This window comes from Eretmochelys imbricata, chromosome 1, assembly GCF_965152235.1.
Source record: "Eretmochelys imbricata isolate rEreImb1 chromosome 1, rEreImb1.hap1, whole genome shotgun sequence".
NCBI lineage: Eukaryota > Metazoa > Chordata > Testudines > Cheloniidae > Eretmochelys > Eretmochelys imbricata.
In genome coordinates this window covers 277,071,606-277,086,121 of record NC_135572.1, presented here as the reverse complement: position 1 = coordinate 277,086,121, position 14,516 = coordinate 277,071,606, and the positions used below count along the sequence as shown (strand labels likewise).

The 14,516-nt window shown below is 43.7% G+C and overlaps 1 protein-coding gene across 8 annotated transcripts in view; it reads right to left on the bottom strand.

The window, feature by feature from the left end:
- NR2C1 (nuclear receptor subfamily 2 group C member 1) overlaps positions 1–13,961 on the bottom strand; it is a 97,189-nt gene extending 83,228 nt beyond the window's left edge. For 5 of the 8 annotated variants that reach the window (XM_077832186.1, XM_077832201.1, XM_077832194.1 and 2 more), the window contains exon 1: positions 13,846–13,961. The gene's annotated coding sequence lies outside the window, so the exon portion shown is untranslated. The remainder of the gene's footprint in view (positions 1–13,845) is intronic. The other 3 variants (XM_077832152.1, XM_077832171.1, XM_077832179.1) reach the window with 2 other exon arrangements.
- Positions 13,962–14,516: the final 555 nt, after the last annotated feature.

Genomic DNA, 14,516 nt, shown 5'->3' with positions numbered 1-14,516 from the left:
AATATTCTTATTCCTATTCCTATTATTTAATTCCAGGCATGCCCACAACATGCTAAGTGCTTTCTAAGGCATACTTCCTGCTCTGAAGAGCACACCTTATACATATTTTGTTTTCTATATTAATAATAAAAACTTTAGTGATAGCTGATTGTTTCTTGCTCCAGAATGTGCATATTGCTTTTAAAGCAATGCCACAGATAAACATAGTGATGTCAGCTTCCGTTGTCCATTTATTACATTTTCAAACAAGCTCCTTCATACTTTTTCCCATGCCGACCTCGCAATTGCAAAGAATTCCCCGTAAACATCCCCATATCTCCTTTTTATCCTCCTTCTAATCCCTCCATAAAACTCTCCTCTGCAAGGATGTCCACAAAAAACTTGAGAAGTTAGGCCACTGGTGCACTTACTCCTGGGCGAATTATGCATCACTGCGACCACGCAGAATTCATGTCTGGCACAGAATTCTACGTTAGTTCAGGAATCATTCTTTTTTGTAAACCAATATAGTTATACTGGTACAACCCCTAGTATTGATGCAGTTATACCATTATAGATTGTTTCCCTTCCTCTATACAAACAAGCTATATCAGTACAAACACATTTATACCAGTACCACTGTATTCACAACTGGGGGGGGGTTGTACCCCTTTAGCTATCTCAATGTAGTTAAAATTGTGTAATTTGTCAGAGCAGACAAGGCCTTTATTCTGCTGTTGAAGAGCAAAATTCAAATCAATGGCTCTCTATCTTTACAAATCAGTCGATGCCATATAGCAAGGACCTAAAAAGAACTATTACCTTAAAAGAAACAAGCATGGTCACTTGTTTTTACTATATGATGGTCTGACTTTTGAAACGCAAACTATCTTTCTAAGAAGCATCCTTATTCTCTCATAAAGAAAAGGAGTACTTGTGGCACCTTAGAGACTAACCAATTTATTTGAGCATAAGCTTTCGTGAGCTACAGCTCACTTCATCAGATGCATACTGTGAAAACTGCAGAAGACATTATATATAGAGACCATGAAACAATATCTCCTCCCACCCAACTCTCCTGCTAGTAACAGCTTATCTAAAGTGATCACTCTCCTTACAATGTGTATGATAATCAAGGTAGCCCATTTCCAGCACAAATCCAGGTTTTCTCACCCTCCGCCCCCTCCCCCCCCCCACCACACACACACACAAACTCACTCTCCTGCTGGTAATAGCCCATCCAAAGTGACCACTCTCTTTACAATGTGTATGATAATCAAGGTGGGCCATTTCCAGCACAAATCCAGGTTTTATCACCCCCACACACACACACACAAACTCACTCTCCTGCTGGCAATAGCTCATCCAAACTGACCACTCTCCTTACAATGTGCATGATAATCAAGTTGGGCCATTTCCAGCATAAATCCAAGTTTAACCAGAACGTCGGGGGGGGGGGGGGGGGAGGGTAGAAAAAAACAAGGGGAAATAGGCTACCTTGCATAATGACTTAGCCACTCCCAGTCTCTATTTAAGCCTAAATTAATAGTATCCAATTTGCAAATGAATTCCAAGTCAGCAGTTTCTTGCTGGAGTCTGGATTTGAAGTTTTTTTGTTGTAAGATAGCGACCTTCATGTCTGTGATTGCGTGACCAGAGAGATTGAAGTGTTCTCCGACTGGTTTATGAATGTTAGAATTCTTGACATCTGATTTGTGTCCATTTATTCTTTTACGTAGAGATTGTCCAGTTTGACCAATGTACATGGCAGAGGGGCATTGCTGGCACATGATGGCATATATCACATTGGTGGATGTGCAGGTGAACGAGCCTCTGATAGCGTGGCTGATGTTATTAGGCCCTGTGATGGTGTCCCCTGAATAGATATGTGGGCACAGTTGGCAACGAGCTTTGTTGCAAGGATAGGTTCCTGGGTTAGTGGTTCTGTTGTGTGGTATGTGGTTGTTGGTGAGTATTTGCTTCAGGTTGGGGGGCTGTCTGTAGGCAAGGACCGGCCTGTCTCCCAAGATTTGTGAGAGTGTTGGGTCATCCTTCAGGATAGGTTGTAGATCCTTAATAATGCATTGGAGGGGTTTTAGTTGGGGGCTGAAGGTGACGGCTAGTGGCGTTCTGTTATTTTCTTTGTTAGGCCTGTCCTATAGTAGGTGACTTCTGGGAACTCTTCTGGCTCTATCAATCTGTTTCTTCACTTCCGCAGGTGGGTATTGTAGTTGTAAGAATGCTTGATAGAGATCTTGTCGGTGTTTGTCTCTGTCTGAGGGGTTGGAGCAAATGCAGTTGTATCGCAGAGCTTGGCTGTAGACGATGGATTGTGTGGTGTGGTCAGGGTGAAAGCTGGAGGCATGTAGGTAGGAATAGCGGTCAGTAGGTTTCCGGTATAGGGTGGTGTTTATGTGACCATTGTTTATTAGCACTGTAGTGTCCAGGAAGTGGATCTCTTGTGTGGACTGGACCAGGCTGAGGTTGATGGTGGATGGAAATTGTTGAAATCATGGTGGAATTCCTCAAGGGCTTCTTTTCCATGGGTCCAGATGATGAAGATGTCATCAATATAGCGCAAGTAGAGTAGGGGCATTAGGGGACGAGAGTTGAGGAAGCATTGTTCTAAATCAGCCATAAAAATGTTGGCATACTGTGGGGCCATGCGGGTACCCATAGCAGTGCCGCTGATCTGAAGGTATACATTGTCCCCAAATGTAAAATAGTTATGGGTAAGGACAAAGTCACCAAGTTCAGCCACCAGGTTAGCCGTGACATTATCGGGGATAGTGTTTTTGACGGCTTGTAGTCCATCTTTGTGTGGAATGTTGGTGTAGAGGGCTTCCACATCCATAGTGGCCAGGATGGTGTCATCAGGAAGATCACCGATGGATTGTAGTTTCCTCAGGAAGTCAGTGGTGTCTCGAAGGTAGCTGGGAGTGCTGGTAGCGTAGGGCCTGAGGAGGGAGTCTACACAGCCAGACAATTCTGCTGTCAGGGTGCCAATGCCAGAGATGATGGGGCACCCAGGATTTCCAGGTTTATGGATCTTGGGTAGTAGATAGAATATCCCAGGTCTGGGTTCCAGGGGTGTGTCTGTGCGGATTTTATCTTGTGCTTTTTCAGGAAGTCTCTTGACCAAATGCTGTAGTTGCTTTTGGTAACTCTCAGTGGGATCATAGGGTAATGGCTTGTAGAAAGTGGTGTTGGAGAGCTGCTGAGCAGCCTCTTGTTCATATTCCGACCTATTCATGATGACAACAGCACCTCCTTTGTCAGCCTTTTTGATTATGATGTCAGAGTTGTTTCTGAGGCTGTGGATGGCATTGTGTTCTGCACGACTGAGATTATGGGGCAAGTGATGCCGCTTTTCCACAATTTCAGCCCGTGCACGTCGGTGGAAGCACTCTATGTAGAAGTCCACTCTGCTGTTTCGAACTTCAGGAGGAGTCCACCTAGAATCCTTCTTTTTGTAATGTTGGTAGGGAGGCCTCTGTGGATTAGTATGTTGTTCAGAGGTATTTTGGAAATATTCCTTGAGTCGGAGACATCGAAAATAGGATTCTAGGTCACCACAGAACTGTATCATGTTCGTGGGGGTGGAGGGGCAGAAGGAGAGGCCCCGAGATAGGACAGCTGCTTCTGCTGGGCACCAGCATAGTTGGATAGGTTAACAATATTGCTGGGTGGGTTGAGGGAACCATTGCTGTGGCGCCTTGTAGCATGTAGTAGTTTAGAAAGTTTAATGTCCTTTTTCTTTTGTAGAGAAGCAAAGTGTGTGTTGTAAATGGCTTGTCTAGTTTTAGTAAATTCCAGCCACGAGGAAGTTTGTGTGGAAGGTTGGTTTTTTATGAGAGTATCCATTTTTGAGAGCTCATTCTTAATCTTTCCCTGTTTGCTGTAGAGGATGTTGATCAGGTGATTCCGCAGTTTCTTTGAGAGCGTGTGGCACAAGCTGGAAATGGCCCACCTTGATTTTCATACACATTGTAAGGAGAGTGGTCACTTTGGATAAGCTATTACCAGCAGAGAGTGAGTTTGTGTGTGTGGTTTTTTGAAAGGCGGGGGGGGGAGGTGAGAAAACCTGGATTTGTGCTGGAAATGGCCCACCTTGATTATCATACACATTGTAAAGAGAGTGGTCACTTTGGATGGGCTATTACCAGCGGGAGAGTGAGTTTGTGGCGGGGGGGGCAGGGGGTGAGAAAACCTGGATTTGTGCTGGAAATGGGCCAGCTTGATTATCATACACATTGTAAGAGTGATCACTTTAGATAAGCTATTATCAGCAGGAGAGTGGGGTGGGAGGAGGTATTGTTTCATGGTCTCTGTGTATATAATGTCTTCTGCAGTTTCCACAGTATGCATCCGATGAAGTGAGCTGTAGCTCACGAAAGCTTATGCTCAAATAAATTGGTTAGTCTCTAAGGTGCCACAAGTACTCCTTTTCTTTTTGCGAGTACAGACTAACACAGCTATTACTCTGAAACTTATTCTCTCATGTCCTTCTTTATGCTGATACTTGTATGTCAGGAGTTTGTTTCTTAAACTATTCATTCAACGGACACCAACTTCTAAAATTATGACAGAAATGATAAGATTCACCAGTAAACTCAAAAACAATTCACACACTCATGCATGCTTATGTTTAATGATAATTTCCATTACAATGCTCCATTATAGGCAATGTAAATGAAAATTTACCACCACATGGGGGAAACACACCGTAGAAAACTAAACACCAAGCCCTCAATTCCTATTTATACTAATGTAAGCCGTGCACATAGAGATGGGTCTTTATACCTAATTTTTTATATTAATATATTTTCTTAATTCTAATTTGTTATATGGAATCAAAGTCTGCACAAAACTTCATCAGATTATGTCAGATTGTCACCTGAAATCTGTAGCATTCTGTAGCTATTCATTTTACATTAAAAGCTTTAAACAACAGCCCAAGTTTTACTATATTTGGGAACATACTTACAAGGATGTGTAAATAATACATAATAATCATATTACTGTATGTACACCTGTACTTCAACTAGGACTTCTGGCACAGGAAGTTATACTGGTATAAGGCAGGGTGTGAATTTAAACTGTTACAGTTATACCAGTGTAACTCCCGGTCTGGGCACTCATATTCCACTATAAGAGTACCTTTTTCTGGTTTAGCTTATGTTGTATTAGAAGTGATTTAAGCTAAGCTACAAAAATGACCCTTACTGTGGAATAAGTTTATACCAGTATAACTATTCCAGGTATTATTGGAAAAATCTCCTGTGTATCCCTCAGACATCTGTAAACCATTGTAGAAAAGCTTATCACCCACTCAACAAAAAGTTAATATTATGGGAAGTTTGGTGAAAAGACTGTTTCGTTTCCCTGGACAGTCATAACACCTCACAATGAGACTTCATTAGGTCTCAGAAACCAACTGTGATGGAGCTAATTCTTTAAATGAGAGACCTCCAAGGAAAACTCATGGGGACTACAGCAACTGATGACAATTCGTAGATGGTTGCTTTCCTCTGAATCAGTAATGAAACAATTGCCCAATATGGGATGTTGCCCTCTTTCATGAGAGATGTTAAACAAAGCTTCCAACTTCTAGCTGGTATAAATTCCAACATTTTTTGCTATTCTAACATGGATCATTCTGCCTAAATCCCCTATTCAGTTGAAAACGGAAACACTGCTCTTCATTTTCATTCCTAAATTAGGGCCCAGTGTTACTATGTGCTCATTAGAAGGGTGGCATAATTTACTCCGAATTTGCTGATTATATATAAATAGACATCATAGTTTGTCAAGAACTTTAAGATCCTCTATGATTAAATGTGCTAACTAGAGATAAGTAGAGATTTAAGTACTTATTTTTCTAAGCTGTTTTTAAGCAGCATGTTTCTTCTCCTCCTCCTCTCCCCTTCCCCAGAAGCATCTTTGCAGACACAGGGAGCAAGCAGTACAGCATCACAATTCACTTCTGTCCATGGTTTGTTCCTCCATTAAACCCAGCCTGGTCAAATCCCTGAGCGCAATGTCCTGCCATCTAATCGGTGGTTGGCCTCTAGGTCTGACTGATGTTGGTTGTGTTTGCGTTATTTTCTGTGAGAGCCTATCATCTGTTTGTCTTGTACAGCATCCCCACCACTGTAATCTTTTGACTGCAGCCAATCCCGTACTTAGTTTCACATCCTACTCTCCTCCTAACTTCAAGTGTCTTAAAATCATTCCACTTTATACCTGCCATCTTCCAAAAAACTCTTATCTCTATTGTCTCCAGCCTTCTGATGTTTGTTTCATTTAATGGTGCTGCTTCCAGACCATAAAACAATACCATTGTTATATTGGTTTGATAATTTTTCACTTTCGTACCAAACACATTTTTATCAGTGCATAATTTCGTCAACTTCTGAGCAGCACTTGTAGCCAATGTACATCTCCTTTTAACCTCATTTTTGCTGGAACCATCAGTACAGATGAAGCTTCCTAAGTGCACATAAGGTATTATTTGTTCTATGACTTTACCACTGCTGCATTTCTACATATTGTCCCTTTTCCAAGGTACAATAAGTGCCAAGACAAGAAAGTAATTGTAAGTCCAAGTCAACTACACCCATTTCCAATGTAGGAAAGAGTACCATCATCAATTCAAATGTGTCTGACAGTTGTAGGATGTCATCCGCATCAGCTGAAGAGCTTAACTCTAGATCACCCAATGTCATGCCCTCCAACTCATCTACCATTCTTAATATCCAATTTAAGAACATGATGAAAGGCCATGGTGATTTCAGGCCCCCTTATTTTATACCAAACTTTGACTTGAAACAGCTGCTTAATTTACCACCAATTCTTATGGCACTCTGGGAGTTTCCATACATAACTTTTATAACTGCAGTTATCCTATGTGGAACTCCATAGGTTTTTACTCCTTTCCATAATGCATCCTTCCAAAGCAAACGCCTTAGTGAAGTCAATGAAAACAACAAACATCTTCAATTCCCATTCTTACCCTCCCCCAAATAACTGTCAGAGTGGGTATATCTGAACAATGCAACTTTGACCTGGTCTAAAGCTGCACTGTTCTTCGCCTGCTACATCCTCGAAAACTGACCCTTAATTCGTTAATAATTATTTTCATCATTCTTCCTGGAACTAATAATAAGCCTGTACATCTATAATTATTTGGATTGGGAGGACTGCTTTTCTTCAGCACTGATACAACTATTACCTTCAGCCCGTCATCCAGTACCTCCCTCATGCTCCCAAACCTTTTAAAGTATTTCTCCTAATGCTTTGATAGCACTTGTCCCATGAGGTTTTAGCTGCTCAACTATTATATTATCTATGCCCGCAGCTTTCCCATTGTTTTAACTGCTTCACTGCTCTATTTCTTTTTCTGATGGTGATTCAGTGCTAATATCTATTCTGCCTTGCAAGCTGCCCTGTTCATCCAGCGTACATAGAATGCTTGCATCTGGATGAACTACAGAGTTCAGCACTTTGTCAGAATGCTCCTTCCAGCACTTCTTCAGCATTTGTCAGTTCACTGGTGGCCTCTCTTACCACTTGTATCATCGTCCTGATTGTGTTTCCATGCAACTTAACCTTACTGTATATATTTTACATTTTTTGCTTCATTTTTATTATTTATAAAGCACTGCAGAATTGGTCTCCTTTACCAGTGGCCTCAGAAGCATTCCTTGAAAAAGTTACAAAACTTAGTTCAGTAGTTTAATACTAGGAAGTTCAAGCAGCACAAAAATCTAAACCAGCAGTTCTCAAATTGTAGTCCAAAGAGCCACATTTCTCACAATGGCAAAGGAGTCTTTGAACAGTAATATTTCCTATGAGCAGCAGCCCAATCCAGGACTCTGAAGAGTACCAGAGGATTGGGGTTTTTTGTCTAACAAAAATTACTTAAGCAACTACGCACACCCCTCTTCGGTGCTTCATGTTTTTGTATATCGTTTCTATATGATTGTATTTGCACACATCAACATTTACGAGAGTCAGACAAACTGAAAGACAGACAACAGCAATAACCAAGGAAATTTAAAATAGATGAGTCTACAAGCAAATAAGGGGAGATTTGATACTTGTAAGCATAAAATGTGGAGGAAGAAGCAACCAGGCTTACATCTGCACCAGTCACATTAAAGCATCTTTTCCTCATAACTTTAATGCTACCCTGATATTAATTTTTCGTATTAAACACTGCAGTTGGAGGAAAGATAAGGGAACAGGACTGCTAGGAAAGGTGATCGATGAAAGAATCCACCTCTGGAAAAAAAATTTAGAAGCACTGAATTAAAATATGGTATTTTGCCAGGCTAGTGGAACTAACCTATTATATCTTATTCCCTGCTGCATTCAAAGTCCTATATTCCATAGTGACATCCTTCCCCTTTCTAAACAGTGTAAAAAAAGTAAATCTTCCATACAGATTTTCACTAATTCCATTTGTACAGGAATTTCTTTTTAGTTTGAAAATATACTGCTAATGATGGGCATACTTTTTTTTTGCTTCCTATGCATTAAAAAAAACTTGATTTTTCTAAAAAAAAAAAAAAAATCTGCTTGTCTTTCCCTTACAAATAGTAGGTATTTATAGTGGTGCCCACAATGTAGTACACAAAAATTAAGGAAGACACGTAACTTGTCCCAAAGAGCTTACAATGTGATCTTTTCAGTTATCCTCTGAATTTTGAGGTCTTGCAACCTTTGATTGAAGGAGCAAGCATTTTTAATGTTTAAAAGATATTTTTGCCTGTAATTCCCAGGTTAAATGGGAAATGAAAAAGATTTAAACAGACTGAATAAAAATAATTTCCCCCTCAATCAGGTTTCACTTGTGTCTAATGTCAAGTTTACTAGATCTTTAGCTGTCCATGGAGCTAAAAAAAACCAACCACATAGACTAGACCTGAATTTCTAATGCAAAGCAGAAGATACAAAATAGAGGTCCTTGTATACTTTACAATGTGGTAGTCAACAGGCGGACTGCAGGCAAAATCCGGACCGCCAGACACTTTTGAAGGGACTGCAAAATCTTTTTATTTATTTATGCTTACATCCCCTGTTGCTGCCTTTGAAAGCCCAAGCTGTCACCGTGGGGCAACGTAAGTGCTACAGGCGATGTAAGTGCGGGTCTGACAGCCTGCAGCCCGGCCACCCCAGGCAGGGCTGACAGCCGAGAGCCCCTAGCATGGGTATAAACAGCAGTATAATCACTGAGGCACTGTTTAGGCAAGTATAGTGTAGACACACCTGAAGGGTGGAGGTATGTGTGCGAGTACATACCATACATGGCTCTCTACTTGCCCAAGCCATGCCCTCCCATCTATCACTACTATTTTTAGCAGACAGTGGAATGCCCCCATAATCTTTGTAAACATGTTGGAACAGGATTCTAGGATTAAATGAAGACATCTAAAACTTCACCTCTACCCCGATATAATGCAACCCAATATAACATGAATTCAGATATAACGCAGTAAAGCAGCACTCCTTTGGGAGGGGCGGGGGGGTGTGCTGCACGCTCCAGTGGATCAAAGAAAGTTCAATATAACGCGGTTTCACCTATAACACGGTAAGATTTTTTTGGCTCCCAAGGACAGCGTTATATCGGGGTAGAGGTGTATATATGGAGTATCATGGCTAAGAACAGTGACAATTTATAGTTTTCCTTAGGCTAATATTCTATACACTAAGTGTACAAAGTGTTCTTTTTCTCACATTTACTAGCTGTAGTTTTCATTCTCTCTCATGAGAGAGCCAACACCATTTTCTCACCAAATATACACAAGATGCTGTTTCAGAGTAGCAGCCCTGTTAGTCTGTATTCGCAAAAAGAAAAGGAGTACTTAGAGTCTCTAAGGTGCCACAAGTCCTCCTTTTCTTTTTCAAGATGCTGTGAAATCCTACAGTATTTGTTTTCAGCTTTGCAGAATCAAGATGACAAAACCTCAACTACTTGTGGCTCAGAAACCAGGAGAATAAGCACATATTTGACAGTATTTTAGAATCTTGACACAGAGATGAGTCCCCGGTATTTGGAAATTGGTCTTACTTTTTCAGAATCAAATAATCAATATAGAGACCATAGCTTATCTTTTCTCCCATGTGACAACTTTGCTTCACAAACTGTGGTAAAACTACAGCAACTTTATTAGATGGAGAAACTGTATGTTTATTACACATTAACCAATACAATTCATGCACAGTAAACTAGTAAGTAAAACAACTAAAAATACATATATCAACATACAAAATTTAAGCAATGTAATATTCAACATTTGGTCACTATAAATACTTTCAATCTTATGTTACATAGGGAAATCGATATTAACAAAACAGATAACTTTGAATCTAAATACTCTGTAAATACATTTCACATCCGAGCAATACTGACAGAAACTTTGTCAATAGCAACTACAGTCCCATTATTATTGAGCCATCAGTTAAAAGAGCTCCTTTTCAGTAATCTAAAGAAAAATTTAGAGTTAACCGAAGATAGAGGAGTTGGAATCATCCATCAAAGCTCTATTCTGTAGAAACCATGATGTTCAACCTCAAGGGTGAAGCTTATAAGAGCAGGCAACAGCTTTTTTGGCACCAGGACCAAAGCTATGGAACTCATTAGAGAAGATAAAAATGCCCACAAAACGCACTGCCTTCAGAATGAAAAATAAAACATATGTATTTGATTTAGCTTTCTCACAGCTACAAGTAAAAACAGTAAAGAATGAGAAAAGGAGGAAGAGAAATAAATCTGTTAAGAGATAGCCCCAGGAGTCCTGGGAAAAAACAGAGGATAGTTAGATCATTGGCCTACAGTGATTTTTGTTCTCCCCGAGACATTCAGATACTAAGGTGACAGATGCCTATGCCTATTTAAGATGATGTCTCTTTCCAATAGTCTAAGAATTATACACAACAACTCTTTTCAGACAGGAAAACCGCCTCCAGAAAGCCATTTCAAATTATAGGATGTGGCAAGAGCAACAGGGAATGGCCAAATTAATTTTCCCCAAAACAGAAAAACTACAAAGAAAAGTGTAAACAGAAAAACAACACAGAACAAGGTCATTTCTTCTGACTCTGCAGTGGTTCCACATTTCATTTTTAACAACGTTTTCTGTGGAAGAACTGCCCAGTTCCAACTGACTAAAATGTTGAGCTATAATTTTTTTAAAATAAACAAACATTAGCATGATGGGGTCCAGATCCAGAACTAGGGCTCCTACTTGCTTCAATAATACAAATAAATAAGAATAGTGCCAGTGCCTACAATATTAGCACACATATCTCCTTTCAAGAGTAGCCACTACCAGTTACAAACACATGATTTAATATGCAGTCAATGAGTATCTCAGTGTTTGGCAAGAAGTCTGGCTAGCCTTACCCTGTACTAAAGTCAATGTCCACTTCAACAAATGTATTTTGGCAAAAATGAAACAGTTATTACAAAATACATATGTGTTTTACAGGGTACAGACTGTGCCTTTTGCATTTGACCAGTACCTAGCACATTTTGGGCACTAATGGGGACAACTAATCATAATAATAAAAAAAAAACCACTAGGGCAAAACGAGTAAGTGTGCCATATCAATTATATAGCAGCCGGTCAGAATTTGTAAGGCAATTTCCATGCAAAAAAAGCAAACATCATTCTGGGATGCATTAGCAGGAGTATTGTAAGCAAGACACGAGAAGTAATTCTTCTGCTCTGCATGATTAAACCTCAACTGGAGTATTGTGTTCAATTTCAGGAATGATGTGGACAAATTGGACAGACTCCAGAGAAAAGCAACAAAAATGATTAAAGGTCTAGAAAACATGACCTATGAGGAAAGATTGAAAAAACTGGGTTTGTTTAGTCTGGAAAAGAGAAGACAGAGGGGTCATGATAAAAGTTTTCAAATATGTAAAAGATTGCTACAAGGAGGAGGGGGAAAATTGTTTTTCTTAACTTCTGAGGATAGGACAAGAAACAATGGGCTTAAATTGCAGCACAGAAGGTATAGGTTGGACATTAGGAAAAACTTCCTAACCATCAGAGTGGTTAAGCACCAGAATAAATTGCCTCGGGAGGTTGTGGAATCTCCATCATTAGATTCGACAAGAGCCGGTTAGACAAACACCTGACAAGAATGGTCTAGATAATACTTAGTCCTGCCATGAATGCAGGGGACTGGACTAGATGACCTCTCAAGGATCCTTCCAGTCCTATGATTCTACCTTCATACTGTATTAAAAAAGAAAAATATCAGTCTTCACTAAACCTGCATGCAGTGTAGTTGTAGCTTGTTGCTTTCAGGATCATACAGAGACAAAGTGAGTGAGGCAATATTTTCACTAAACGTGGACAGTCAGGGGACTGTCAATGGAATGAAGCCTTGCCCCCTCCAAATCTTGGTTACTATTTTGTCTGGAACAGATCTGAACCAACAATTTTCATCAACCAACCCAGCTTTAACATCTAGTGTCTTAGCTGGAGTGAGTGGATAGTCTGTCCAGCTCACACTAGCGTCCGCATCAATTTGCAGCCTGACTGTATCAACCAAAACACTGAGTGGGAGTGTCTACTGAGGAAACTTGCCACAGCACCCACGAGGAGCTTTCAAATCAGGTTTAATACAGTGATGGGATAAAATAGGGAAGAATATTGCCAGTGAATGGCCTATACTGTACTTAGAGAACTTTTCAGTCTGTAGGGTTGTCAGACAAACACCAGGTTAATAAGTTCGTGGGGGAGGGGGGCGAACGTGGGCGGAGAGAAAACAAAAAACTTTCCTGTGTACCATGTAAGCCTTAAAACACTGCCTTCATTCTGACAGGTCTCTAAGTTGAAGGAGTCTTGGTTGCACAGTCATACACCTGGGCAGTCGCTGCCGCTTTCTAGTAAAATGGCTGCTACCAGGAATGAACTTGTTCTCTATTTCCATTAGAAAGTTGATATTCAGCCAGCACATTTCACAGCCCACCCATGCGGGTAGCTTTTTTCTCTGTGATGAAGGAGACAAAAGGCGAGGCGGGGACAGCTTTCGCCTGACACCTCCCCACACACACCCCAGTAGGGAAAGTGGCTGGCGCGGCCTTTACTGCTGTCACTTGAAAGGTGGCGTCAGACAAGCCTCTACCCCGGGGCGGAGTACGGGGCCCGTGCAGCTCGGGTCGGAGGCGCCCTTGGGGCCGGCCTGCAGCTAGACAGTTCCCTACCGAGCGGGGGGACCGAGGCAAGGCCCAGCCGCCTCCTCTGCCCGAGCGGCTGCGGTCAAACCCGCACGGGACGCTCGGCCCCACACAAAATGGCTGCTGCGGGCGCCTGTGAGCTCACGGGGAAGGGGACACCCGGGCGCTAACGCCCCGCAACCTAACGGGCCAGACCCGCTCCCTGCCTCCGCCCTCCCCAGCGTCCCCTGGGGGCTCCCGCCCGGCGGGGAAGGGGGAAGCTCAGACACTCCCTCGGGCGGGCAGAGGAGCCAAAGCCGCAGCGCGGGGAGCCCGGCACAGGAGCCGCCCCCCATCCCCACTGCCGGGCGGGCGGTCGGTCGGTCGGAGCGGGCCCCGGGGCGCGGCCGGGATCCGGGGAGGGGAGACACAAGCTTTTCCTGTTAGGTGAAAGGTCAGGAGAGCGCGGAGCCGCCGCCCGCCCGGGAAAGCCAGGACGGAGCCGCCCGCCCCGGGACAGACGGATGGGGCCGCTTCCCCGGCTCCTGCGGGACGCGGCGCGGGCTGGGGAGGGGAGGGGTGAGAGCCGCCCCCAGCCGGCGCAGCGCCTCTAGGCCAGGCCCCGCATGAGCCGCTGCCGAGCCCGGGGGAGGAAAGCGGCTGCAGGCCAGCCCGGCCGCTCTCACCTGGCGGGCCCAGCTCCTGGCGGCCTCTCCTGGGGGGTTATTTGTCGGTGGCGGCTCCGGCTTCGGGAGGTCAGAGTTCGTGACCCCGCCCCTCCGCTCCGCGCGGCGCTCCGCCCTCCTTGCGCCTGTCCCCGACTCGCGCCTGCGCACACAGCGAGCCCGCTGGGAGGGGCGCGTGCGGAGCGCGCAGCGCGGGGACGCCGGTGGGAGGGAGCGGGAAGAGGCCAGAGTGGGCGGGGCGAGGAGACCAGTGGAGGGGGCGAGGCCCCGGGAGCCACGGGCGGTCGTTGGGCGGGGCCTGTCCCCGGCACGTGTGGTTCTGCAGGCGGGAGGGTGGGGAGAGCTGGGCCCGGCGCGGTCCCCGGCGGCCGGGAAACCCCATGAACAGGGGGCGGGGCTGTGGGGCGCCGCTTGCTTTGAGGAACCCAGGGCAGAGAGCAGTGGCCATCCCTCCCGGCACAGCCCCTTAGTGACGCGGGGAGAGGGGCTGCTCTGGGTAGCCATTAGTCAGTCCTGCCCACCTCTGACTTGTAGGGTTGTCAGGGGTCTAGTTGTTGACCAGAACGGCCACTCAAAAAGGGACCCGGTGGCTCCAGTCAGCACCCTGAACTCCCGCCCTGCCCCCCAATCTGTACAACTCACACCCAACACCCCTCTAGGCTCACTCCCAG